Source organism: Delphinus delphis, chromosome 1 (assembly GCF_949987515.2).
Source record: "Delphinus delphis chromosome 1, mDelDel1.2, whole genome shotgun sequence".
NCBI lineage: Eukaryota > Metazoa > Chordata > Mammalia > Artiodactyla > Delphinidae > Delphinus > Delphinus delphis.
In genome coordinates this window covers 151324571-151351467 of record NC_082683.1, presented here as the reverse complement: position 1 = coordinate 151351467, position 26897 = coordinate 151324571, and the positions used below count along the sequence as shown (strand labels likewise).

The 26897-nt window shown below is 47.7% G+C and overlaps 1 protein-coding gene across 1 annotated transcript in view; it reads left to right on the top strand.

Annotated features, from left to right (window-relative positions):
- Window positions 1–288: 288 nt before the first annotated feature.
- NFASC (neurofascin) overlaps window positions 289–26897 on the top strand; it is a 149629-nt gene continuing 123020 nt past the window's right edge. The window contains exon 1 of the mRNA XM_059996109.1: window positions 289–412. The gene's annotated coding sequence lies outside the window, so the exon portion shown is untranslated. The remainder of the gene's footprint in view (window positions 413–26897) is intronic.

Here is a 26897-nt window from a genome sequence, read left to right as displayed (position 1 = left end):
TTATTGAGCCATCACGTCCCTGCCTCAAACCAGAAAGGGACAACCTCCCCCAAAGCAGGGGGGACCCGCCCCTCAGACTTGAGCCGTGCAGACTGCTCCCTCACCCGTGTGCGCAAAGCAAACAGGACAGGCTCTGTGAGCACAGCGCATCGCTGGGGTCACCTGCCCTGGCCCTGGCCTCAGGGCGGTCGGCGATGAGCAGGCTCTGCAGAGGATGACGCTTCTCCTGGGCTCTCCACTCCTGCAGGCGCTGTGGGCACTCGCTCCCCTTCCGCCTCCCACTGTCTGAAGGAACAGTGACTATTTTTAGAAGCATCTACTTGCTCTTGGGAGCACAGTTTTTGGAATTTCTCTGCTCTGCTGGAAGCTCTTCTGCTTAGCGAGGACGTGAGAGCTGGAGAAACAGCTGGAGGTGGGGTGTAGGGGTGTGTGTGTGGTCAGTCCAGTGGGAGTTGGCCCGGCTGGGCACCTGGCCTGGAGGAATGACCCAGTGTCCTCCACCAAGCTTTTCGGGGGTTCCTACTGGCTGTGTTTATGGTTGTCAGTTGCTGTGGGAGGTTCCTGGAAGGTCCAGGAACAGAGGCAGGGGCCTTCCTCATAGAGGCAGCAGGCTGAGTCACGCTGTGGGCACGCTGCTCTCTGTGGCTGCCGTGCTCTCAGTGTACCCGGAGGAACTGGTAAGGTGGCCTTCCTCGGTGATGGGGACACCATTAACAGCCGTAACAGTGGCGACCGTTCATTGGGAGCATACCCTGGGATCGGCACTGCTGGAGCCTTGACCTCTGTCGTCTCCTGTAACTCTCCCAACAACCTGTGCTGTCCTCTGCTGGCATCCAGAGGAGTGAGGCACGTTGCCCAGTGTCACACCGTCCGCCCTGGACAAGAGCCTGTGCCCCCCAAGCCCTTGTGCCGTGCTGCCTCCCCAGTAGAAGGCAGCAGCATGTGTTAATTTGGTGGCTCAGATGCACGGGTATTTCCCGACAATGAGAGGGAACTGTGTGGAATGTTCTTCCTTAGCGATCTTTGAGAAGCATCCAGCTCTTCGGGAGGGGGAGGGGGCCTTCCTGCAGACCAGACTCTGGATTGATGACCCTTCGATGGATTTTCTTTCTTGGGGTTTTGGCAGCTCTGTTTCCTGGACCCCTGGCCAGTCCCTGAAAGATGCCAGCCCGTGTGTCAGTAACATGGGTGTCAACGACCAGCGGCTTCTGGGCGCATCAAGGGCCCAACTGGGGTTTGGGATGTGGAAAGGCTGGGGAGACTGGATAATTCCCTAGGCCCCAAGAGGAAGGCTGAGAGAGGGGAACGGCTCTTGGGAGCTCTGGAGTGGCCTGTGGGTTAATGGACTCCCAGGCAGATGTGCCTTGCTCACCCAGAAAGCAGTACTTATCTTTGCCAGGGCCCCGGTTCCTGGGCCTCCCCACACGGGACACAAGCGTCTGTAGTGGATACATGTTTAGCGACGGCAGCTGGGGCCCCTCCAAGCCGACTCAGTGTAGGAGCCAGAGCAAAGGGCCCCCTAGTGAGATCCGTGAGCATCTGGGCAGGGACGGGGGCCCCTTTTGGCAACCAGCTGCAGAGCTGCTTATGCAGTTTCTGCCCCTCTGTCACCCTGATCTGTACCATGGAGCAGCCTCAGAAGAATGGGGGTGCTGTCTCTCCTCCCCTGATTTGCTGCCGTGAGGAGGGGGTACAGCACCCTTGAGGCAGTGTTGTAGGATGGTCAGACATGTGGGTGGTGGAGCCAGACTGTCTGGAGTCCAGTCCCAGTTCTGCCCCTGGTGGGGTGACCTCCTGGCTTCCTTGTCTGTGGAGTGTGATATTAATAACACCTGCCTCTTGGCCTTTGTGAAGATAAATGAACAAATCCATGAAATCATTTAGCACAGGAGGAAGGAGGAGGAGAGTCCCTCTGTCCAGGGCCACGTGGCCACATTGGTCTCTCTCCCAGGCCCAGACTGTCTTAGGCTGGGCCAGGCCTACGTCGGGGGCTGTCCTTGCCAAGTGCTGGTGGTTCTGTCCCCTGCTGCTCACCTTGGCTCAGGTGAAGGAACCCAGCAATCTCCTGGCTGCTTCCTGCCGCCACCCCCTTTAGCTCTGGGAGCCAACACTAGGTTGGATGCTCAAGGTTCAGGTCTCCTTGAGCCCTGCCTTTGGCCCCATTTACTCGGGGTCTCTAGAGGTGAGAGTCCTCCTCTGGTTTATGCCAGGTTTCTGACTTCATGGGTCTTCCTCACAGCTCAGCTGTTACCAGCACTTTGGGGACCTGGGAAATCGAATCATGGCTTTCTTCCGTCCCCTCTCTGCCCTGTGCCAGGCTCTCCAGGGCCCTGCCTACAGTTCTAACCCACCGTCCTGCACCCACCTCCCTCCTTACGCCTTTCTGTCTCCTGGTCCTGATTGCATCTGCCCCAGATCCTGCCTTTTCTCTGCCAGCACCCTTCTCCCCTTCCCACCTCTGTCTTGTCCCTGGTCTGAACCTCACCCAGTTTATACTTCTCATGGATTCTGGTACACTTTGCATGCCTAAAGCAAACATCTGTTGACATTTAAAAGTACTTCAAGGCCCACATTTTCATTTCCGTGTGAACGCAGCATACTCTCTTTCTGGTATGCAAAACTTAAAGGAGGCCCCTGTGATGGAGTCAGCCCACATTTATAATCACTTTTGAAAAAGAGAGGTAACTTTCCATTTTGCTCTGGACTGAGCAGGGTCAGGATGAAGAGGTTGGGTGGAGGAGGGTGGCATAATGCTCTCTGGCTGCCCTCAGGCACTGCCCTGTCCTTTTTTTTTTTTTTTTTTTTTTGCCCTGTGCTTTTGATGTATGTCCTCATTCAGTTCCTTCAATAATCTGAGGAGGCAGATACTGCAATCCCCATTTTATAGATGGGGAAACAGAGAGGTTAAGTGACTTACCTAAGGTCACACAGTGATTAAGTGAGAGAGTCAGAATTTGAGTGTGGGTCTGTTTAATTCTCCAGGAATCATGCAGCCTCTAGAAGAAGGTGGATTGGATAGGGGATGTTAATGTAGACATAACTGAATTTTGATTACCCTGGAGCTGGATTTTTGACCCTTAGCAAATCCAAGCATCCTGTTCATGTCCCTTCCTTGTAACTCTCCATCCCTTCTCTGTGGAGGGGAGACCCCAGCCTCCCATTGCTCTCTGTCAGCCTCCAGGTTAGACCAGGAGTGTGGGGACACTGCTGAAGCTGTGAGCTTCCCAGAAGTCATGCGTCCCTGAGAATAGACTATATTTTGCCGGAAGAAGGGAAAAGAAAAATAGGTCTGGAAGTGCCTGAATAATACAGTAATAGAAAGTTGAAGTGCTTACTCTCCCAAAAAACAGACTGTGAATGCAAAATTCTTGCAGATTGTCCAGGAGCGCTGAGTGTGGGCACCTGTGCAGTCCATAAAAATCACTGCTCCCAGTCTCCAGGCTCTGGGCTCTCCTTGGAGCTTTCCCATTCCCCAAGCCTCTTAGCTCCCCTGCTGGGGGCTCTTTGTAAGGGAAGATGTAAGTGGCAGGGTAATGGGCCTAAGCACACACTAAAAGCCAATGGGAGGGACCAGCCACCCAGTTCCCCCCTCCGCAAATTCCCAACCAAGACAGGATGTTATTAACTACTTCTGAGGAAGCATTTGGAATTCTACTTCCATCAGCCTGAGGAGAGGTCTGATGGGGTCTTTGTTTGCCTGACTCTGAAATTCTGGGGTTAGTGGGGAGAGGCGGAGGGAGGAGGGGTCTGTAGGTCTCTTAGACTCAGCACAGAATTGTCTGGTAAATACACAGTCATTTGGGATGTATCGTCTTCCTTACTGAGCCTTTAAGATTTGCCTTCTAAATTACTACTAAAGCATGTGACTTTCTTACCCGAGCTCTTTTTTTTTTTTAACTTTTAAAATAAACTGTATTGAGGTATAATTTCCATTCAATAAAGTGTACTCATTTTAAAGGTATAGTCAGATGAGGTTTTTTTTTTTTTTTAAATAAATTTATTTATTTATTTTTGGCTGCGTTGGGTCTTCGTTACCGTGCATGGGCTTTCTCTAGTTGCGGCGAGTGGGGGCTACTCTTCGTTGCAGTGTGCGGGCTTCTCATTGCGGTGGCTTCTCTTTGCTGTGGAGCACGGGCTCTGGAGCACAGGCCCAGTAATTGTGGCACACGGGCTTAGTTGCTTCTCAGCATGTGGGATCTTCCCAGACCAGGGCTCGAACCCGTGTCCCGTGCATTGGCAGGCGGATTCTTAACCAATGCACCACCAGGGAAGTCCTGTCAGATGAGTTTTGATAAACTCCAATCAGGATATAGATTATTTCATCTCCCCTAAAAATTCCCTCATCCCACTTGCAGTCAGTTTCCCTCCCGGCCCTGGCCCCAGGCAACCTCTGAGGGCTTTTGGTCATTGTAGATTGTTTCTGCTGTTCTAGATATCTGTATATTTGTATATATAGGCTGGTCTCTTTGTGCCACTTCTAGAGTTTGATAAGCCTCAAGGGAGAGTAAGAGTGATTTGATTTCCCCAGGTCTCTGCACCCTCTCAGTCCTTCCCTGAGCCCTTCAGCCTGTTTTTGCCCTCATTTGTGGACACAGATACATTGGCAGGAGAAAGACACTCCCTTCCCTCTGCTTCAGCAGTAAGTTTAGGGAAAACAGAGGGAGAGGAGATTTCGGGGAATTCTGGCAATGGCTGAGGAACTCCGGATGTGGAGGATTCTGTTCTCAACCATAAAGTGGATGTGGGATCCGGGTTGGAAAGCATGCGGGGCTAGGGCTGGGGCAGCAGGGGTCTGTCCTCTCTCCTGCTGCAGGCTTTGCTGCCACTGTTGCTGCCATTCTTTGCATTGAAGTGGGTTTGAAAGCCGCTCTCCTGGGGAACATTCACCCTGGAGTGCCAGCGTGCTTTTGAGTGAATCGAGGGGCAGGGAGGCACAAGATGCAGACCTCAGAGGGCAGCTTCTGTCGGGGTGCTGGAGCGAACAGGCCAGCTCCTCACACCCTGGTCAAGCCCAGCCTGAGGGCTCTGGCACTGAGGTGTGTGTGTGTCCTGCCCAGCAAGGAGGTGCCAGAGGACAAGCAGCAGGGGGCTTGGGGCTGATCAACACCACGCTTTTCGGCGTGTGTCAGGTCTGCAGCCCACCCCGTCCTCGGGCAGACAGGAAGGGCAGCAGACAGGACTGACTCTTACATGGCAGTAGCGATCCTAGGTGGCAGCCTGCTGGAGAAGGACACATTGCTAAAGATTTGCTACAGTTTGCCTAACCTTTCTGGGATTCAGTTGACCCATGCTACAAGTGGGCCTATTTGAGGATATTTTAAGGTTGTTTCAGCCCTTGGGAAAAAGGGATACAAACTAAAACCAGGATGTTGTCATTATAGTATTTTTTTTAATCATCATCATCATTATTATTACTTCATTATGGTAAAATATATACAACATAAAATTTACCATTTTAACCTTTTTTTTTTTTTTTTTTTTTGTGGTACGCGGGCCTCTCACTGCTGTGGCCTCTCCCGTTGCGGAGCACAGGCTCCGGATGCGCAGGCTCAGCAGCCATGGCTCAGGGACCCAGCCAGTCCGCGGCATGTGGGATCCTCCCGGACCGGGGCACGAACCCATGTCCCCTGCATTGGCAGGCGGACTCCCAACCACTGCGCCACCAGGGAAGCCCCATTTTAACCATTTTTAAATGTACAGTTCAGGGGCATGAAGTACATTCACTTCGTTGTGCAATCATCATCACCATCCATCTCCAGACCTTTTCATCCTCCCCAGCTGAAACTCTATACCCATTGAACACTAACTCCCCATTCCCCCGCCTCTCCCAGCCTCTGGTGACCACCGTTGTACTTTCTGTCTCTGTGAATTTGTCTACTCTAGTAATCTAGTAAGTGGAATCAGTATTTGTGTATCTGGCTTATTTCATTTAGCATAATGTCTTCCAGGGTCATCCATGTTGTAACAAGTATCAGAATTCCGTTCCTTTTTAAAGCTGAATGTTATTTCATTGTATAAATAGAGCACATTTTGTTTATCCATCTGTCAGTGGCTATCTGGGTTGTCTCTACATTTTGGCTATTGTGAATAATGCTGCTGTTACGAACATTTGTGTACAAATACCTGTCTGGTAATCATGGTATTCAAATACGCAGCAGTCCCTTCTAGCGTCTCCTCTTGCTTAAACCTACCGCCGCCCGAGGCCTGGGAGAGGGATGCATTTCTCTTTCCTAGCCTGCCGCCCTATCCTTTCTAACTTAGTGCCTATGACAAATGATGCGCTTCAAACACTTCAGTCTTGGATGGGTATTTGGGAGCTCAGGTTTCCCAGGCAATGGAGTCGAGTTCCTTTCTTTAGAAGCCTTCTTTTTAGTGTGTCTTAGTTACTGTTGTCCGCCAGCTAACTTCTGGAGTTTGATTCCACTAAGCTTCTTAATACTAGAATACAATAGAACATCTTTGTTCCGTTAAGGGAAGAAAAGAAACTAAATTTTATCCCGCATCTACTATGGGCTGGGTACCGCTTGAGGTGCTGTCACAGTACTACAAGCTTCACTTCCTTTGCCTCACTGGACAGCCCTGTGAGGTAGGGACAAAGCCTGAGTTTTAAGGGTAAGGAAGCAGAGGAGAGGCAGAGAGGTTAAATTACTTGCCCAAGCTCACAGAGGCCAACAGTCTTTCTATATACCACCTAAATACCACCCTGACCTTTCAAATGCCAGAGGTATTTCCTGGAACTTTTCTTTTATAATGGAAATCCATGTCTGGAGTTCCCCCTATGATTTGAAAAGAGTAACCCTTTGGGGTTCCTTGCCCTAGTTCTGTAAAAGGTGGAATCATTAATCAAGGTTTTGTTTATTTTTCAGAATATACAAGAGTAGAGACAGTAGTATCATGAATCCCCATGTCTCCATCACCCAGCTTCAACAAGTATGGACACTTGGCCAATCTTGTTTCATTGATCAGGTTCCTCTTTTTGATCTGTGGGGTCCTCCCAAGTGGAGTGGCAGCAGTTGGTGTTTTCTGGAAGAGGGAAGGGGAATCAGTAGATCTGGGCATCATGAAGCTAAATCTGTTCCCAGCTGGAAGAGTGTTAATTGCTACCGGTTGGAATCCTCTCTGATGGTTCATTATTCGGCTGGGTACTGAACACCATCCAGGAGGCAGGGGGAGGGGGAAAAATCTTTTGAGAGGCCTGGCAAGTCCTGGCAAGGTGTTGTGCAGAGAGGCTTCCCTTTCTTAGAGCATTTTCCTTCTTCTGTTTGATTTTATTGGAATTTTTCTGAGTAGGAGAGAAGGTTATGTGAGGATAACCATTCCCTTAGGGGAACAGCCAAGGCAGTCTTAGGATGGAGCGGGGACCAGTGGGAAATAAGCTTATGGCCTCTTCAACTAGATTTATTTAACAAACATTTTAATTTTAATTTTTTTTTAAATATCCACCATGTGCCAGGCACTGTGCTAAATGCTGGGAATCCAACTATGTACTGTTGGTATCTGCTCTCGAGAAATTTGTGGTCCACAAAAATAACAGCCAGTAACAACTAACATGTGTGTGTGCCAGACACTTTATGTACATTGTCTGATTATACCCCCCAACACAGTCTGTAAGATGGGTACAATTGTGTCTGTTTTGTAGACAAGGAAACTGGGGCTCACTGCCTCCCACGTAGCTGGCAGGGGGTGGAGCTGATTGTGTTTGTGCTGCCCCATCTGAGCAGAATGAGAAGTTCAGGCACAGGTGGGAGAAGGTAGAGGGGGCCGGGGACTGTCTCTTGAGCTGCAGGAACGTGCATGTATAAAACCCCGCGAGATGTGCTTTCTCACAGGATTGGGGGCAGCCAAATGGTAGGTATATTTTTCCTCTCGACTTTACAGAGGACTGTGGGATTTATTTTTATTTTGAAGACGGGAGTTCTTTGGGAGGAGGGGAAGAGTGAAGACTGGAACTTCAGAAAGAGTTCTTTCCTGAGGCTGCAGAAAGGGATGGAGAGAAGAGAATGAGCTAGGTTTGTTCTGTTTTTATTTAAACGAAGATTTGGCATCTTTCAAGGGAGAGGAGTTGTGGGAACGAGAGAAGTGGTTTTAAGTATAACGAAGGGACAGTTTCTGATCTGGTTTGACTTAGTCTAGGTATCAGATGGTTTTGGGTTCAGTCACAAGAGCAGCTGCTGGTGCCATTCCTCTCTTTCTGGGATGAAGTCGGCTTGGTGTGCCCAGTTTCTTTCGCATGGAGGCCTGCTTTGAGTGTGAACATATTTTCGAAGGTTGCATCAGCAAGTACCTCTGTCGCAGGGGGCAGTAAATTATTTATTTTAAAAGAAAACCTATGACTCTCTTTTCCACTCATCCCAGGAAGCCCCTCATCCTTACCCATGTTTAAGCTGTAACCTATAGTGTAAGATAAATGTAGAAAGCTCTGCCTGCCTGACCAAAAAGAAATATGAAACGTTGAAATCAGAGTCCCAGGCTGGGATCTCTTTTAAGGAAAGGAAAATGTTTATTATTAGCATTTTAATTTAGTTTTTAATTCATTTTTTTTAAGTTTTTTTTTTGCCGTGAGATGGGGCCAGGGGCCATCTGGCTCAGAGGCAGGAGAATGGAACATCTCAAGTTCCTTCCAGGTGTGTGATTTGTTTTTTTTCCTAGTTTCCCCACTCTGAGTTCCCAGGTAATATAGAAGCAAGATTTTATGCAGTATCAGCTTCAGATAGAACCCAGGAGAATATCCCATCTTCAAATCAGCATAGCATCTCCATTTGCACCTGGCTGGCAGAGAGGAAATAGATGAAAGTGGATGAGGACACCTCTTTTTTTTTTTTTTTTTTTTTTGCGGTACGCGGGCCTCTCACTCTTGTGGCCTCTCCCGTTGCGGAGCACAGACTCCGGACGCGCAGGCTCAGCGGCCATGGCTCACGGGCCCAGCCGTTCCGCGGCACGTGGGATCTTCCCGGACCGGGGCACGAACCCGTGTCCCCTGCATCGGCAGGCAGACTCTCAACCACTGCGCCACCAGGGAAGCCCAAGGACACCTCTTTTAGGAATTGAGCGCTTCCAAACCAGCAGGAGAAAAGCGTGTCTCCACTCAGAATAAATGGCAAGAGTGATGCTGCCTGCCCTCCAGGGACTGCAACTCACAAATGCTGGTTGCTCTGGATACGGGCAGCTGAGGCTCCCTTGGGGCAGTGGTGGCAGTGGAGGCCTCAGGCTGTTGCAGTGATACAGGGCTTGGTGTTGGTGTGTTCTCCATGACGGCGCTTCAGCGTGATGGCAGGGACCAGCTTTGCCTGAGCTGCCACCTTGGCTCCTCTAAGGGCCTCAGGTGGCCCAGCCGGGAGTTGGCGGGGGAGGGGGGGGCAGCAGTGCACCTGAGGTAGGCCACACCTGTGTGGAGCTGCTGCACTTTAGGTGGCAGGTAGGGTTTAGGGTTTGGGCCCTGTCCTGGAGGCTGAAAGGAGGTATCAGAAGGAAGGGGAAACATAGTTTGTGCCTTCAGGGAGCTCCTGGTATGAGAGGGGAAAAGCCCATGCGCTCAGTGGGCTTCCAGTTTGATGCGGACAACGAGATGCACAGGAAGACACAGGGTAGGGGACAAAGAGAAGGAAAAAGCCATGGCTTCCTTATTTTAAGCCCTCCAGTGGCCTCCCTTCATGCTTCCCATAAAGTCAGACTCACCTCCATGGTGTACTCAGTAGTGTACCTGGCCCCTTCCCACCCGTTCCTCCCCCAGGCTCCCTGGTTTCTGCCACACTGGGCTCTGGGCTCTTCCTCAGGATTCCAGCTGGCTGCTGCCTTGGGGCCCTTCCCTGCTATTCCCTTGGCCTAGAGCTGTTTCCCCCGTCACCTCCTCCTCCTTCACCTTATTCAGGCCTCTGCTTTGATATCACTTCCTGACCACCCTGTGTCAAATCAGCCCTTCCTTTCTTCCCACACCCCTCACTTACCTCTTTCCCTACTCTGCTTTTCTTCACAGCACTTGTGTATTTACTTGTTCACTGTTTGATTGCCTCCTCCCCTCCTGGAAGGTCTGCTCCTCCGGAGCTGGGACAATGTCTTGTTTACCCCTGAATCCCATTGCTAAGAGCATCGCCTGGCACATGTGAAGCAGTCAATAAATATTGGATGACTAAGTGACAAACTGTGTAGCTCAGAGGATTGCATTCGATTCTGTGAGAATGTTTACAATGTGCTTTTATATTACTCCACCAGCTGTAAAGAGAAAACTTCTGTAAGTCAGAAAAAGAAAGACAAATACCATATGATATCATGTATATGTGGAATCCAAAATATGAACTTATCTATGAAACAGAGTCACAGACATAGAGGACAAACTTGTGGTTGCCAAGGGGGAGAGGGGTGGGGGAGGGATGTATTGGGAGTTTGAGATTAGCAGATGCAAACTATTACATATAGAACAGATAACAAGGTCCTACTGTATAGCACACAGAACTATATACAAACTCCTGGGATAGACCATAATGGAAAAGAATATGAAAAAGAATGTATATATATGTATAAATGAATCACTTTGCTGTACAGCAGAAACTAACACAACATTGTAAATCAACTACACAATAAATTTAAAAAAAAAATTTAAAAGAGAAAACTCTTTTGCAATTCTAATTTGCAGTTGAAAGACATTGTTCATAAAATTAGATTTTGGTTTCTTGAGACAGTACCTCTTACACTGGGGTATACAGACCCCTGGGGGTTCTTGGATGTGCCCATGGGAGTCTGGGGATTTTTTTCCTTTGGAAGTTGTCTGTATATTAGTCAAGTTTGGGAAATCCATGTGTAGCTGTTGGAAATCATGCACATAAGGGCTCACGAGGTAGGGTGCATTGGAGGTGGACTCTGGAGGACTTTCTGGAAAACAGACCTTAAGCAGTAGTTAGAAGAAAGGGGCAGGTCTTAATACAGGACAGAAGAGCTTTGGGTGACTCGCTTTGAGGGCCTGGTTTGTAACGCTAAGAAGCCATATGGGGCAAGCCCTCAGGGGCCACTGGGGAGCATGTGTGCCTGGCCGAAATGGAATCTGAACTTGGATAGAACAAGGTGAAGCAGTTAAGTTGAGGGTACTTCATGCTCTGAAAGCCTGAATTTGAGTGACAGCTGTGCAAGGGCTGGGACTGCAGTGGAGCCGTAACCCATAAACTCTGCTTTCTGGCCTCTTCCTCATCACTTATGTGTCACTGAAGTCATGTTGGCATGATCCCCTCCAGGGAGCATTGGCCCCCCTCCTGTGGCCTGTGCAGCTGGGGCATGGAGGGTGCGTGGGAGTCAGCTGGCAGGTGGAAGATGACCCAGCCCTGGGGAAGACGGTCCCCAGCTCACCAGCTTGCAGTCCTTTGTTTAACTGGGAATCAACCAGACCAGAGGTCAGCATTTTCCTTGGGAGACTGTCAAAGCTCGCCTGAGGTTGAGGGGGAGCGGGGTCAAGTTCCCAGGGAGTGGGCCAGGATACGGCCCTATCTCCTGCATCAGCTCTCCGTTGTCTGCAGCCCGGCTGGTGCAGCAGCGTGTGATTGGCAAGGTGGCTTCCCAGCCTGGTCACAGGCTGCAGACCTGAGGATCTGGGAGGCCCTTTACAAGCCACGCAGCGACTCCCTTGTTGTAGGGATGGGGTGCTTGAGGCCCAGAGAGTGACAGAAGAGTCAGGACACCCAGCTCAGTGCTCTTTCTGCCGTCTCCTGTTTAGGACAGGAACCCAGGTGGGCCACGAGATACGGGCAGCAATACCTCAGCACCTCGGTTTTCGCCCGTGCATCTCACGCATAAGCATTGAGGTTTGCTTTGAGAAGTTAAAATAAATGTATCCTGCTCTCTGCTGGAGTGACAGTTATTCTCCTTGGACACGGGGCTGTGATGTGGCTTCCTCACCCTGTCAGGCTTCAGGCAGGACTGTGTCTGGGGGACTGTCAGCCCTGCGGGTAATGTCTGTGTATAGAGTGGCTCCCGAGTGGAAAGGCAGCTAGGCCTGAGAAAGAGGATGTTCGTGCCCCGTGATGCCCTACCCTTCTCTGTCCACAGCTTCCTGTCCCCCTCCGCTTGTTCTTCCAGGGTCAGTCATCCTGGTGGAGGTTCCTAAAACCACCACGTGGGCTTTGAGGTCCCTTCCTCCTGCCCCCTCCCCCCAGCCTGGAGGCAGGAGAGTGTGGAGGTTAGGAAGGGAACAGGCAGACCTGGCTGGGGCAGGAATACCTGAAGTAGAAGATGAGGTCAGGGGTTTTCTAACTCGTTAATTTAGGATCTGGAGAAATAGGCCATGTCTAAGTGTTCAGAGCTCTGGTTTTGGAGTCCAGGGAGACATAGATTTGCACCCAAGCCCCTCCCTTTGACTTTGAATAGGCTACTTAATCTCCTTGACCTTGAATAGGCTACTTAACTTTTTTGACCCTCAGTTTTCTTATCTGAAAAGTGGATTTAACAGCCCCTGGCACCTCGCACCATGTGGGGATTCACTGAGATAATCCATGTCCACAGGGCACCTATCTGAGTACCCAGCCCAAGAAGGCAAACATGATAACGTAACTTAGCGTCCCCATCAGCACCACAGGACTGCTGAGTGCCTGCACGGTGCCAACACTATGCAGGATGCTGTGAAAAGTAGAGAGGATCACGCATCAGCCACTGGGCACGTAGTCTGGCTGGAGAATTACACATAAAACAAAGGATAGTGCACAACATACATAGAGATCTCAAACGGGGAGAGATCTGCAAAGGGAGGAAGAGGATTTGAAAGGCCTTTTGAGGAGTTACGGGTGGGATTAAGAAAAAACTTGATATATATTCAAAGTAATATTCCACTTTTAGTATGTCCCCGCCCCCGCAAGTGAACACTTTAGAATAACACACGTGGAGCAAGGAGAAAGTCCTCCCGCTGAGGGGCAGGCAGAAGTTCCGAGTGGCCAGTAGCCAGGGGAACAGAAAACTCCATCCTCACCCTCGCCTTGCCCTCCCAGGGGCTTGGTGCATGGGTGCCTCCTTCCCAAAGGCCAGAAAGTCTGTGTGGCTAGATAGAGGAGGAATCTTTCACACTCTTCACTCTCACTGGACTCTGTGGGATGCTAGAAATATTTTCCAACCCACCGCAGGAGAAAGCATCGACCAGGGCTGGTGCCAAAATATTCGGTAAATTCAAAAGAGTCTGTTGTTTGCTGAAGAAAGCAGCTGAGCTGGAGACTCCTCTTCCGATCTGACATCATAGCCTGGTGGGGTGGGCCTTCCATTCTTGTCCAGCTCCCACTCCCAAGCTCCAAGGTCTTAGCCTATGCAGGGTTCTTTAGGAAAGCGCAGTTCTGGTTCCACCTGTTAGTTCCCTTGCCTTCGGCAAATCCATCAGCCCCTCTGGCCTTAGCGGTTTCACCTGTGAAGTGGTGATGGCCGTTCCACTCGCTCTGAAGGGAGGGATTGGCCAGGTGGGGTGGTCTTTTGCTCCACCGCCAGCTCTCAGGTCTGAGCTCAGATGCAGCGAGTGTTGCCCCTTCCCAGATGGGCACTCTGAGATGCCAGACACACGCGTCTGTCATTATTTAGAACACGTGTGAGCTCTGCTTTGGAATTTGCCTCTGAGCCTGTGGCGCGTTCATTCTTCCTCAGTGAGGGGGAGTCTTCTTCTTAGAGGGAATTTGATTTCGGGGAGCAGCCTAATCAAGAAAATAAGTATAGGATCAAGCTGAATGAAGATACTTTTAGTTGCAAACAAATGAAGCTGATTTCATCCAGCTTCTACACTGACTCAGAAACGGTTCCAAATAAAATTTTAAAAATGTTTTGCTCAAGGACTGCATCCTTAGAACACAGGTGATATGTTCTTATTATTTTAAGGACAGTACTCATTTGGGTACATTAATTCTGATTTTTTTAAATGATTTTGCTACTTTATATTTACATCTCATGTTTTTAAAAAGCGATTATCCTCTTCATTTCCTAATGCATTTGTTTTATGTGTTTGGATATTTGTGCTTTTTATTTTATTAAAAATGTGGCTTGGGCTTCCCTGGTGACGCAGTGGTTGAGAGTCCGCCTGCCGATGCAGGGGACACGGGTTTGTGCCCCGGTCCAGGAAGATCCCACATGCCGCGGAGCAGCTGGGCCTGTGAGCCATGGCCGCTGAACCTGCGCGTCCGGAGCCTGTGCTCCGCAACGGGAGAGGCCACAACAGTGAGAGGCCTGCGTACCGCAAAAAAAAAAAAAAAAAAAAAAAAAAAATGTGGCTTACTGAGTTCATTATCAATTATAAAAACATAAAATGTTTTATGTTAGTGGTTCTCAAACCTCTTAGCTTATTCAAACCCAGGTGGCTGGGCTCATGCACAGAGCTTCTGATTCAGTAAGTCTCGGGTGGGGCTCGATAATTTGCACTTTGATATACTCCCAGGTGATGCTGTTGCTCCTGGACCATGTTCTGAGACCCCCCCTGACCTAACTGAAAGGGGATTTGGTCATCAAATCTAACCCCTTTATTGTACATGTCGGTTAACTGAGGTATAGGGAGGAGTGACTCCCTCACCAAGTGTTGTATAATTAGATTAGTGACAAAGCTGGATCTGAAACCCAGGCATTCAGTAAGCCCAGTCCAGTGCTTCTCAAATTATTATTTCTTGGTTGGAGATAGTTAACTTGAGTGTAAGGGTTTAAGATTTTGTACGACCTTCCTGATTTCAAATAATCTGGCCTGTTATCCCCTTTAGTACAACTGTGTCATGATTTTTATTTCATCACAGGAATAACTTGTGTTTGATTTTCTTTTTGAAACACTGTGATAATGTTAGACCTTCGCGGTCTCCTAGGAGTTTCGACTCGCCCAGGAAACAACAAGAGTCGGAAGCCGATGCAAAACACAAGAGGTTTATTGAAGGCCGGTGCACCGGGGTTCCTTGGTCCTCACGCAGGAGGTCGAAGAAGGAACCCCTTTTGGGCGCGAATATGTCAGTTTTATAGGTTCCCACTTCCCCGTATGTAAATTATAGATTTGGTTGTGTTTTCCTGCTGATTGGTCCCGGCTTAGGCTCGGACCAGCTTGTCCGGACTGGCTTGTCCCCAGCTTCCTGATTGGTCTTTGACAGATACCTTTTTTACATTTTGTTTATCTCCCTCCTTCTCGAAGGGGGCCGGACATCCTGGAAATTCACCCATTGTCTAAGAAGCCCCTATTGTCTGGAGAGTTCTTAACCATTAACTGGAACAATGTCCCTCGAGTCCCACAATAAAATACACACAACACAAAATTTAATATTTTAACCGTTTTAAGTATACTAAGTACACATTGTTATGAAGCCATCACCACCACATCCATCTCCAGAACATTTTTTATCTTCCCCAACTGAGACTCTGTACCCGCTAAACAGCAACTCCCCATTTCTTTGTCCTCCAGCTCCTGGCGACCACCATTCTACTTTCTGTCTCTATGACTTTACTCTAGGTACCTCATGTAAGTGGAATCATACAGTATTTGTCCTTGTGTGTCTGGCTGATTTCACTTAGCACAATGTCTTCAAGGTTCATCCATGTTGAAGCATGTGTCAGAATTCAGTTCCTTTTGAAGGCTGAATAATATTCCACTGTATGTATACACCACATTTTATTCATCCATTTATCCATTGATGGACACTTGGGTTGCTTGTACCTCTTGGTTATTGTGAATAAGGCTGCTATGAACATGGGTGTGGAAATATCTCTTCGAGCCCCTGCTTGCAGTTCTTTGGGGTATATACTCAGAAGTGGAATTGCTGGATCACATGGTAATTCTATGTTTAGTTTTTTGAGGAACCTGATTTGCTTTTGATTCTGGGAGCTTGAGGCTAGAATTATGGACCTGCTATTAACAAATTAGTGGGTAAACAGAGCTGGAACAGTCCCTGGCTCTTATCCATCTGGTGCTAATGTTGGAAGGTGAATCAGCTGCCGTAAGGCCTTGTGATAAAGAGACCTTGTTATTTCCAGTTTACTACCAGAGACTGCAATGACTCCTAGGTTTTTGCTCTTCTACTCCTTGGCTCTGCTCTGATTTCGCTGCCACCAGTCTTCACTCATATTTGCCTCCCTCTTCGTCTTTGGGCATTTATCTGATAGTTTGTATTCTTGTCCATCAAATCTTGCCAGCCCCAAACACTCCCATTGCATTGCAGAATGAAGTCTGGAATCAGTGGGCCCAACCCCATTACACTGCACCTTAAGTTCTCTATATGGAATATGATTGTGATCTGGGAGGTAGCATGCCAGGTGGTGGCGTGGGAAGACCTCACATGTAGTAGAGATTAAGAAATACTTGTAGAATTAATGAATGAGTGTGACAAGAGGGCTAGAATGCTGTCAGGCAGGGTTCCAGGGCTGGGCATTTTGCAAGAAATAGCCAACTACTTGGATTGGTTTTTGCCGCCACCCAACAGTCTCTGGGGCTGTACCACCTCCAGGGGATCTTGTGCTGCCCTGGAATTAGAGGGGCCAATTGGGAGGCCTAGTGCCTGCTGCTTCCAAGTAGGTGCCAGCTTGAGGGTTGCAGAATGTGTCTTCCTTGGGATCCAGTCTTGTCTGGAGGGATCTAGAGCAGCGACTCCTAGAATTGGCAGAGTGTTGGGGGCTGAAGGAGAAGAAAGAACAGGCTGTAGACTTGCCAACTCAACGGTTCCAGCCCAAGTCTGCAAAAACCCAAATGTCTCTTCAAGTGACTCAAGAGGATATTGTGAGACTTCAAAACCAATTATTATATTTTTAAGTTTAAGGAAAATTAAGACTGTACAGCATTTTCTTTGTGGTTGGTTTATAAAATCCTTCTATCAGTGCCGTTAGATCAATAGCAACCAGGTGTAGAATTCCTAAAACGTGTGTATCAGCATCATTTTTCCACCCTATCCAGGGTCAGGGAACTAAGTGGCTAGGTTACTTCCTTTTTAAATTTTAAAGCAAGATGCCCATTATTGAGGTCATCAGAAATGACTCTTTTTGTTCTAGTGCTCCATTATCCAGGTTAACAGAGGGGAACAGTGAAACAGATGTGGTCGTTAATCCACAGAATCCCTGTTGGCTCAGAATAGCATCTTTTTTTTTTTTTTTTTTTTTTTTTTTTTTGCAGTACGCGGGCCTCTCACTGTTGTGGCCTCTTCTGTTGCGGAGCACAGGCTCTGGACGCGCAGGCTCAGCGGCCATGGCTCACAGGCCTAGCCGCTCCGTGGCATGTGAGATCTTCCCGGACCGGGGCACGAACCCGTATCGGCAGGTGGACTCTCAACCACTTCGCCACCAGGGAAGCCCTAGCATCTTTTTTACTTACTCTGTATCAGCAGATGATACTGCCTTTCTGTATAGAGTTTCATGGTTTACAGTTTGCTTTACCCACGTCTCTCCACAGTGGTAAGTGTCTTGTTAGATCCCAGGACTTTGTGTTTCTCTTCCTCCAGGCCATTTTCCCAGAAGCAGGTAGTCCGGCTTCAAATGTCTATCATCCTTGTTTTCTTCAGTCAGGTTAAAATAGAGGCTTGTAAGAGTTCCCAGATCCCAGGAACAGTCATGGAAGGTAAACATACTGGGTGGTTGTCGGTGATCTCTCTGGATGCTGGGAGCTGTCATCAGGTCTTCAGAGTACAAATTTGTAGAATCCATTAACATCAGTGCTTGCTACTAATTGTAACCAGACCCAACCTTCTCTCAGCATCATGCTGCGACTTAAAAAGGGTAATTCCCGTGCAGTAACCGACTACCCTTTCTGGTTGCACTGTAACAGAGTGAGCACATGAGACCAGCAGGGTCTTCGTGGGCCTCCCCTGTCTATGAGAGCTGCCCTGCTTAGGGTGCTGCACAGCACGGAGGCACATGCGGCTGACTCGCCGGGTGTTAGACCTGCAGAAGAGTTAGTCAGCACTTTAAATCTCCTGAGACACCTCCTTGGTAACATCCACCCCTTCCCCCATCCATTCATTTAGATAGCGTTTGCTCCGGGTGTGCTTGTGCTGGGAGTGGCCCAGGGGCCAGAGCTGTGTGAGACCTGGCGTGTGCCTTCACAGTGCCTCCAGGATGCTTGAGAAAACCAGTCTGCTCTACATGAAGATCTAGGCAGCGATACAAGGCAGGCTGTAAGGCACCCAACCCATGCATTTTACAGGTAAATCGAGGGGGCATGTGAAACTCAAGCTCTTGTTCCTAAACTAGGCATGAAGTAATACCAGGAGAAGGGGAGAAGTGAAGTATTTTAAGCATCATAAGTAAAAGTACTTAAGAAAAACAGTGTCTGTGTCTTTGGAAAGTGAGGGGCCCTTTTCCAAGAGGAGTGGTAGAGGGGAATGACAGTGCATGTATGCCCTGGTGTTTGCCCATTGGTCTGGTGCTCTGGTCATGGGCCGGGCCTTCTTGGGCAAGCAGAGTGGGATGGTAGAGAAAGTGTTACCTCAATTGGGAGCCAGAGAAATTTGGGTCTTCACTGAGGCAGCTAAGCATAAGATGCCTAACGTCATATTTGAGGGTGGAACGTAAAGATCTACCAGCTGGAAAAATCCTAGATTACTTGGCATCTGGCCTGGAGTCCCTAGAACACAGAGCCTAAGGCAAAGGCTTACGTGCTGCACCTTTATCAGGGAGTGCAATCCCAGAGAACAGAAGTGAAGGAGAAGGCGAGATGCAGGGAAAGGGCAGGCCAACATGAGGATCCTTTATTGATCTGGCTAGCACTTGGTATCAAGCCTAACCAGTGGTTCAGTCTTTCAGGGTTTGAAGAACTGACTGCTCCTCAGGACAATCAGTCAGGAGCGGAAGGGGTCCCCCCTCCCATGGGCCAAAGCCTTATCCCACTGGGTGTAATTCCCCTACATTTCTGGGTTGCACATGCCCAGTCCCCCTGAGTAGGCCCTGCTGTGTCTCAACCCCCAGTGTAAATAGGAAGCCCTAAGGCCGGAAGCAGGAGGTACAGGAAGTGGGCATAAGTCTAGGCACGGTTGGGTGGTGCCTGTGTGAAGTGTGTAGCTCTACAGAGCTGGTCACTACAGCAGTGTCTGGGGCTGGAAGGAAAGGCCAAAGGCCCTGGTGACAGATGTGGCTGAGAGGCACTTGACCACACACCTGTACACCACAATGGACAGGAGGCAAGATAGATTTTCTTTCAATACCAGCAAGAGTGTGGGGCACAGAGTGGGGCTGGGGGTGGTGCCAGGAAGCATTATTAGATTTCCTGTGGATGGAGATGAAGAGAAAAGATGCCCAGGTAGCAACAACAGCTGCCGTTTAGTTTGCCGTGCCCCAACCTCTGGTCAAACAAAACTAGTCTACAAAGAAAACGTTATCTTCTCCAGTCCTCCTCCATGGAGCCCTGCACCTAACCCAGCCCAGGGAAAAAGGTTCTGTGGACTCCTCTGTTAATACTTAGCACCAAGGATGTGCCTTGCATCTATGTAGGCATGTGATGGTTGAGCAAGCAATATACAAGCATAAAAGGGGGGCTTAGAGTTGGCAGAATTGAAATAAAGTCAGTCTCTGACACTGACTACCAATTTGAAAATTACTGTTACATTCACCCTTCTTTACCCTCTTGAACAGTTAACCCCTTCGTCCCTTAAGACCTTCGTTTCTTTAGTAAAGACAGCAGCACTATCTACTGCTGTATCAGTTTTCTATTGCCACGTAACAAGCCACCCCCAAAACTTAGGGGCTTAAAACAACCACCATATCATTTATTCACAATTCTCTGGTCAACAATTTAAGCAGAGCTTGGTTGGGACATTCTTTTTGATGGTCATGCCTGGAGTCACTCATGTGGCTGCAGTCACCTGGTGGCCCAAAAGGATGATTAAGTTGGCCTTGCACATCTGGTAGGTGCTGCTGCCAGCTGCTTGGTCGAGGGCTGTGCTGTCCAGTACAGTAGCAACTAGCCGCATGTGGCTATCGAGCATTTGAAATGTGGCTGGCCCAATTTGAGGTGTGCTGTAAGTGTAGAATACACTGGATTTTGAAGACTTAATAACTGTGTCCCATGTAATCTATCTCATTAATAATTTTGATATATTGGTTACATGTTGAAATGCTAATTTTTTAATATTGGGTTAAATATAGTATATTAAGCTTAATCTCACCTGTTTCTTTTTAGTTTTCTAATATGACTATTAGAAAATTTTAAATTACATATATGGCTTGCATTATTATATTTCTACTGGACAGCATTATACTATATGAATGAAATATATAGTTGCGTTACAAATGGAACTATGATGTAATTTCACAGTTTATACATATAAATGACGAAATAGGTAAACAGTCCTACCTTTCACCTCTGGCCCATACATTTCACTTCTGGTAGAAGGATCCAGAATGATTTAAAGTTGGGGAGCTTGGACTAGCATACAGAGTCTTGCTTTGTAACACCTCTGTTTTGTGAAGGAGGGAAACAAAGGCCCAGAGGGTTAAATGACTTGGTAAGAACTAGAGCCCAGGACTACTGCCATCCAGGCCTTGGCTGCACAGCTCATGGCCCTCAATGATGTGTCATTGAATCCCAGGCTTCTCAGTGGACCATCTGCTTCTCCAGCTTAGGTGCTTCCCTCCTTCTAGACACCCCCAAACCCTTCCCCATCACATCCCATGCCTTCATGCCACTGGCAGCCCAACTCAATCCCAAGCCCCAGAAGCAGATACAGTAGCTCAGAGTCCTACAGTCTGACATTCTGCTGTAGTCAGTTGATGTTCACTCACCTTGCTGGACCAGGTGGACAAGATGGTGAGCAGGACCCCCAACCCAACCTGGAACAAACGATGAAAAGTAGAGACTGTAATTAGTGACAGTCACTGAGCTGGGCTGAGGAAATCCACCTAGCCTTTTGACCCAAATGCTCTAGGTCCTAAGGAAGTCTGCAACTTCTGTGGCCACAGCAAAGCAGAACTGTACCATATACCTTGCTGAAGCTCAAAGATAAATATTATTAGGCAGCAGGAAAACAATTACCAGGTTTTGTAGTGATCCTGTGGAGACTTGAACTAAAGCACAGCAGGAAGCATGAATAGGAAGGGATAGAATAATTAGATACCTGGGAGCCAAAATATCTATAGATAGGAATTGGATATGGGAGGCTTAGGGTTCTCAAGTCTAGCCAAGTGGATAATGGTGTCATTCACTGATAATGTGACCATAAGGAAGAGGGAGAGGTTTGGTAGAGAAGATCATAGGTCTGGTTTAATTATGTTGTTTTTAAAGTACCTATGGGAGACCCAAGAGGAGATGGTCAGTAAACAACTGTAAATATGGATTTAATTGTGGGAGAGGAGGAAGGACATGAGAAATTGACTGGGAGCCTTATCAAGTAGGAGGTAATTAAAACCATTGGCAAAGATAAGATACTCTGGGAGAGGCGGGTGTAGACTAAGAAGATATTGCTTGAGAGGGAGACCCTGGGAAACAGCCAGTACAGGGAAGGGAAACAGAACCTTTGAAGTAGGCCAAGAAGTGATCTCGTAACAGAGTTTGGTACTTAATCTATAATTGCTAAAGAAAAGGAGAGAGAGATTCCTGGAACATCGTGGGCCATGTGTTTAGCATTTTATTCCCCAAAGGGCTGTGTACAGAGAAGACAGGGAGTAATATTTGTTGAATTAAATTAAGTTGCATCGTATTGCACTGCACTGGTTTGAACTGAATTGAGTTTACTACTTCCTGGGCTGCCCTAGCTGTTTTAGGCTTTTTCCCTGCTCTGTTCAGCTTCTCCCCCTTTCCCTCCTCTTGTTCACTGTGTCCAGTATACAGCGAGAACTTTGTTGCCCAGTTAAACATTTCAGGGTCTTAGTAAAAGCTGATTATCTCACCAGTTACCGTTTGCCAGCCTTCAGATGACTGTGAACAGCATGACTACATAACAGAGGCTTAAGTAAAAGGACACCTAATTACCTCTCATAATAAGCGGTCTGAAGGTAGGTAGCTTCAGGTTTGGGGCAGGACTTATGTTATAAAGGACCCAACTTTTGTTGCCTTTCCTCTTTGGTATCTTAAGTTTGTTGATCCTTAGTCCCCAGGTTTAGCACCTCATGCTTATGGGATGTTTGCCATACTTCTAAGCATCATATCCCAAAATAGTCAAGTTCTTGGAAGGAATAAAATGTCAGGCCTCTGCTGTATCTTTGACAGAGATAAAAATCTTTGTCAGAAGTTTCCCCAGCTGATTTCCTCTTATGTCTCATAGGCCAACTTGGCCATTACTTAACCAAACACAAGCAAAAGGAGATGGTGTTACCATTCTGATTTAGCCAAATCATGGCTCATCCCTTGGAGCAAGAGGAAGATTTACCTTCCCTGAGCCTGGTACCACCAGGAAAAAAATGGGGTCCTGAAAACTAAGGAAGAAGGAGGGATGGGTGTTGGGTAGGAAACCAATGGTGTCTTCCATACCCATATTTTTGGTCCTTGTAACTTAGGCTTGAGAACATTCAATCCAACATTTATTGAGTGGCTACTGTGTAGCAAGAACAGTTATTTTACCACTGAGGCAGGTAACAGGTCAGGTTTTAAAATACTGACTAGATCCTTCTGCCTACCACCTTTCATTGGCCTCTGTTATTCCTTGGAGGCCTTTCCTGCTTGGGATACTGAATCAGCCCTCTGGGCTTTGCTCAGTTCTAAATCAATATTGCAGCCACTTGCCTCACCATCTTGGCTGGTGCAGCTAGTCCTGACTTTGGAAACCCTGTATTCCTATCATCTTTGTTCTGTTTGTGGTGGACCTTGTCCTCTGTACTCCTGGTCTCCCCTTCAGCTCCTCCCTTTAAAATACTTTACCACCTATTCTCCTTTCTGTCTGTGATGAATCTCCCTCATTCCCAGTTTCCATCAGTCAATCTCAATGTCGTCTTCAAGCTTGTTTGCTCACTGTCTACTTCCGACACCATTCACCCTCTTCAACCTTGTGCCTTGCATTACTTTGTTCTTGAGGAGTCACCTGCTCACCTCTGCTGACTGTTCCCAATTTGAACACAGTCCCTGGCTTAGAAAGTTCCAGTGAGTCCCCATTGCCTGTTACATGAAGTCTCTAGCCCGACAGAAGGATAGCCACCGAGCCAATAACAGTGTTGTCTATGTAGAAGAGACTTGAGTGAGAGGAGAAGGTGTTAGGGGGTTCCGTATTACTTCAATCTTTTACTGCAAGAATGTATTCTATGTAACTTGCAAAATTTAAAAAGAAAAAACCTCTAGTCTAGCATTCAAAGTTTTCCACGTTCTTTCCGGGTCCTCTTCCACTGCTCTTCTGCCCGAACTTTCCTCTCCATTCAAATTGGCATCCTTCCTACCCTCAAGACCAGGCTTGAATCGTTGCACAAACACAACCTAGTATCAAGTGACTCATGACTTTCCTGCCAGACTTAATTTCTACACCTTCTTTAATCTTCCAAGACCTAGACTGTCTAACAATTTGCTCAAGAGCCCCCATCCCACCTCCTGGCAACCACCACCCCTCCCCATGAGTCTCCCACAAGCTCTTCCTTCTCTGAACTCCGAAGCACTTTGGCTGTTGTACATCAGGGTTCTCAACACATCTGCCCCTTTGTGTCATTGATCTCTGCTCTTTGGGTACTGCCTAATAGAGCATCCATTCTCACTGCCTTTACTCATTCACATTCTGATTTTAGCTGACGACACGGAATGTGGCTGGAGTGACCGAAAGAGGATTTCACCTTACAAAAGTGAGCTTTAAGATGTGGTCTCCAGAAAGGCCTTGCCTATAAACTGGAATACCTGAATGATTCATTTGACTTTTAAATGTAATATCTCTGATACTGTAGCCTTGAGGCATTACTTAAATGCCACATTGTTATTTACTATTCTTATTTATCTCATCCCCCTAACAAGATTGTAAACCACGTGGACAGTGTCCTATCTTATTTATTTCTGTTTACCCCCCACAGTATCTTTCCTAGTAAATATTTGTTGGTTTGATTTTAATCCTATTTTCTTACATTTTCTTCATGTGAAGAAAATGCAGATCAGCACTCAAGACTCATTCTTTAAATAGTTAAGACCCTACATTTGAACTTGCGGGTTGATGTTTCCAACCCCCTTTGTATAAGTAAGTGGCCCCTCTAGCTCTATAAGCACCTACTTGGAGGTACAAAGTCTTCAAGCGCCTTCCCCAGGTTTCTACTTTCCTCCCTAATCTGTAGGAGGTTGAGAATGAAGGGAATTCGTTCTGCCAGTGGGTTAGGTTGCCTGGAGATGGCCTGGTCCACTCGTCTCCTTGAGATTATTTTGTTTAGAAGCTTGTGGACTGCACACAGCTCTGCCCACTCTCTGGCCTGACGAAGACAGCATGGTGTAGGCCAAAAGGAACAAAATGGAGGCGGGGAGCCGGGTGGGGTAATCAGAAAAGCTGAATGCAGAGAGCTGAAGTTCACTGCCTGGAGTTGCTGTGAAGCTGGTGGGAGGGGTAGCATCCCAGCCCCCGCCTGTGGCTGCTGCTCGTTGGGTTCAGTAATTGTATTCTGAGTAGCATTTAGACAGGCCTAGAATGTGAATTCTTGCAGGGGAGGCAGCCAGCACAATCCTGCTTTGTTCCAGTTCTTTGAGGACTAAGGAAATAATTTTTAAAACAATACCCTCCTTCCTGGGCTGTCACTTGTTTGTTTGCTCTGAGGATTTCTCAGTAACTCTTTGGTCTCTGTTGTGTGTGTGCTCCTAACCACAAGCAGGAATTGGTAGAAAGGAGGGTTTGGGTTTATATGAAAGGCTGGGGATGTATTAATTGTGATATTCTACGTACGTTGGACACTCATAAAAGGCCATGGGCCAGGGTCTCTCATTCACTGTTCCTTTAGGAATAAACACATTCTAGGCCTTGGTTTTGTGTCCAGGACCATTCTAAGAATGGTGGAAAAGAAGTAAAAGATGTGGTTCTTGCCTCAAGAAGCTGTAGTGAGCATATAATAATATTATTATTAATAATGGCTGACACCATTTATTGAATCCTTTTTAGTCTGACTAGAAATCAGGCTAAAGACATTATAGATATTGCTCAGTTTAATCAGCCAACATTTCTTGAGCACTTCTTGTCTAGGCACTGTGCTAGGGGCTGGAGTAGGGATCTTAGTCTAGCAGGAAGACAGATATCATTAAACAAGTGATTACAGGCATGCAGAGGTGCCGTGTCACTCTCAAGGGTACTCCTCCCAGCAGCATTGTTACTGAACCAAACAGATCCACTCACCTGCGTGCAGTAAAGGCAATCTACTGACATCCGGTTGTGGTGAAGGAAAGTGCAGCGTTTATTGTAAGGCGCCAGACAAGGAGAACAGGTGGCTCATGCTCTAAAACCCTGAAGTCCCCGAAGGGTTTCAGCAAAGCATTTTCAAAGGCAAGGTGAGGGAAGGACATCCCAAGGTATGTGATCAGCTCATGAACATTTCTCTGGTTGGTTGATGGTGAGGTTGAAGGTGGTGTCACAGGGGTTAACATTATCAATCTTTAGGTGCCAGTAGGTCTGGGGGCTACATGCTCATGATCACCATGTAGTCCATTTCTTCCATTTGGTGGTGGTTTTAGCATCTGTATAACAACCCAGGAAATACGCATCAGATACTATTATCTAAGTACTTCAGAGAGAAGCTACAGCGTAGGGGTCTGTCCTGGGAAGGCCCCACAGGGTCCTGCTCGATTACAGTATCAGATCACCTACAGCTTGTTAGAAATAACAAATGTAGGGCCCCACCCAGACATGCCGTATAGAATATGGCATGATCACTGGGTGATTCATTTATATGTACACTGAAGTTTGGGAAACACTGGCCAGCAGACAGGGATTAGCTTGGTCTAAAGTAGAGGATGAAGGAAGGCCTCGCCCAGGCAGTGACTGTTAAACCGAGATGTGATGAGGACCCAGCAGGAAAGAAGATGACAGGTGGGGCTGGGATGCAGCGAGTTTCAGGCAACGGGAACAGCCTGTGAGCATGTGGGGCTGTGAAGTACAGTGTGGTAGCTGAGCAGGGGGATAGGCAGGAGCCAGGAGGGGAAGGCCTGGTAAACCAGGGTAAGGAATTTAGATCCAGTGAGAATGGATTGAAGAGATACTGTCACCAATGTATAGATGAGGCCACCAGAGCTCAGATAGGTTGAGTAATTGGCCCATAGCCACACAGTTAGTAATTCACTGGTCAAACCTGGGATGTATATCCAGGTCTCTAATTCTGAAGCCCATTTTATGAACCACTACATAATTTTGTCCTCTCAGGTCATTAACAAGACAAAATATACACACAATATAATTTTTAATGCATCTCTGTATAATTTAGGATTTGAAGACTCTTATAATGGCTTAGATAAAACAAGGTGATTAAATTTGGAATAAAATAATAAAACCCATGAACTGAGAGGAGATATAAATTCCATCTGAGCACAGATTCCGCCCCCCCCACCTAAGTTTCTTAGGAGATACGGTATAAAAGGAGAAACTGTAAGTTGTATAGCTAACCCTTGTTATCTGAAAAAATGAGGTAGACTTCTTCCTCAGGAAGAACCTTTTTCTTTTTCCTATCATTAAACTGTAAGAGGAAGCATGAAACGACTAATTGTGAGGGCAAAGCACTCTGTGATTAAACTAGGGTTGTGCTGCTAGGCTGAGAGAGCCCTTCCTTTCTCTCTGCTCACAGGGTGGGCAGCATGGCTCATGGGGCCAGAAGCCAGGAGGGAGGGGCAGGGAGGGAACGGAGAGACCAAGTGCAGCCGGTGTGCTCTGCATCTGAGTCCAGATATGTGAGATTTGGGCATCGCAGGACGAGCTGAGTGCCTGATCTCCTCCCAGGAGTCTGACTGGGTCCTGTGTGGTTCATGGATTTCTGAGAGGTCAGATTGCAGGGGAGGAGAGAATACAGGCCCCTGTCCTTGGTGTTGGGGGACGTTAATAGAGGAGATGGGAGCCCTGGGGTTCAGGGGATTCTAAAGCTAT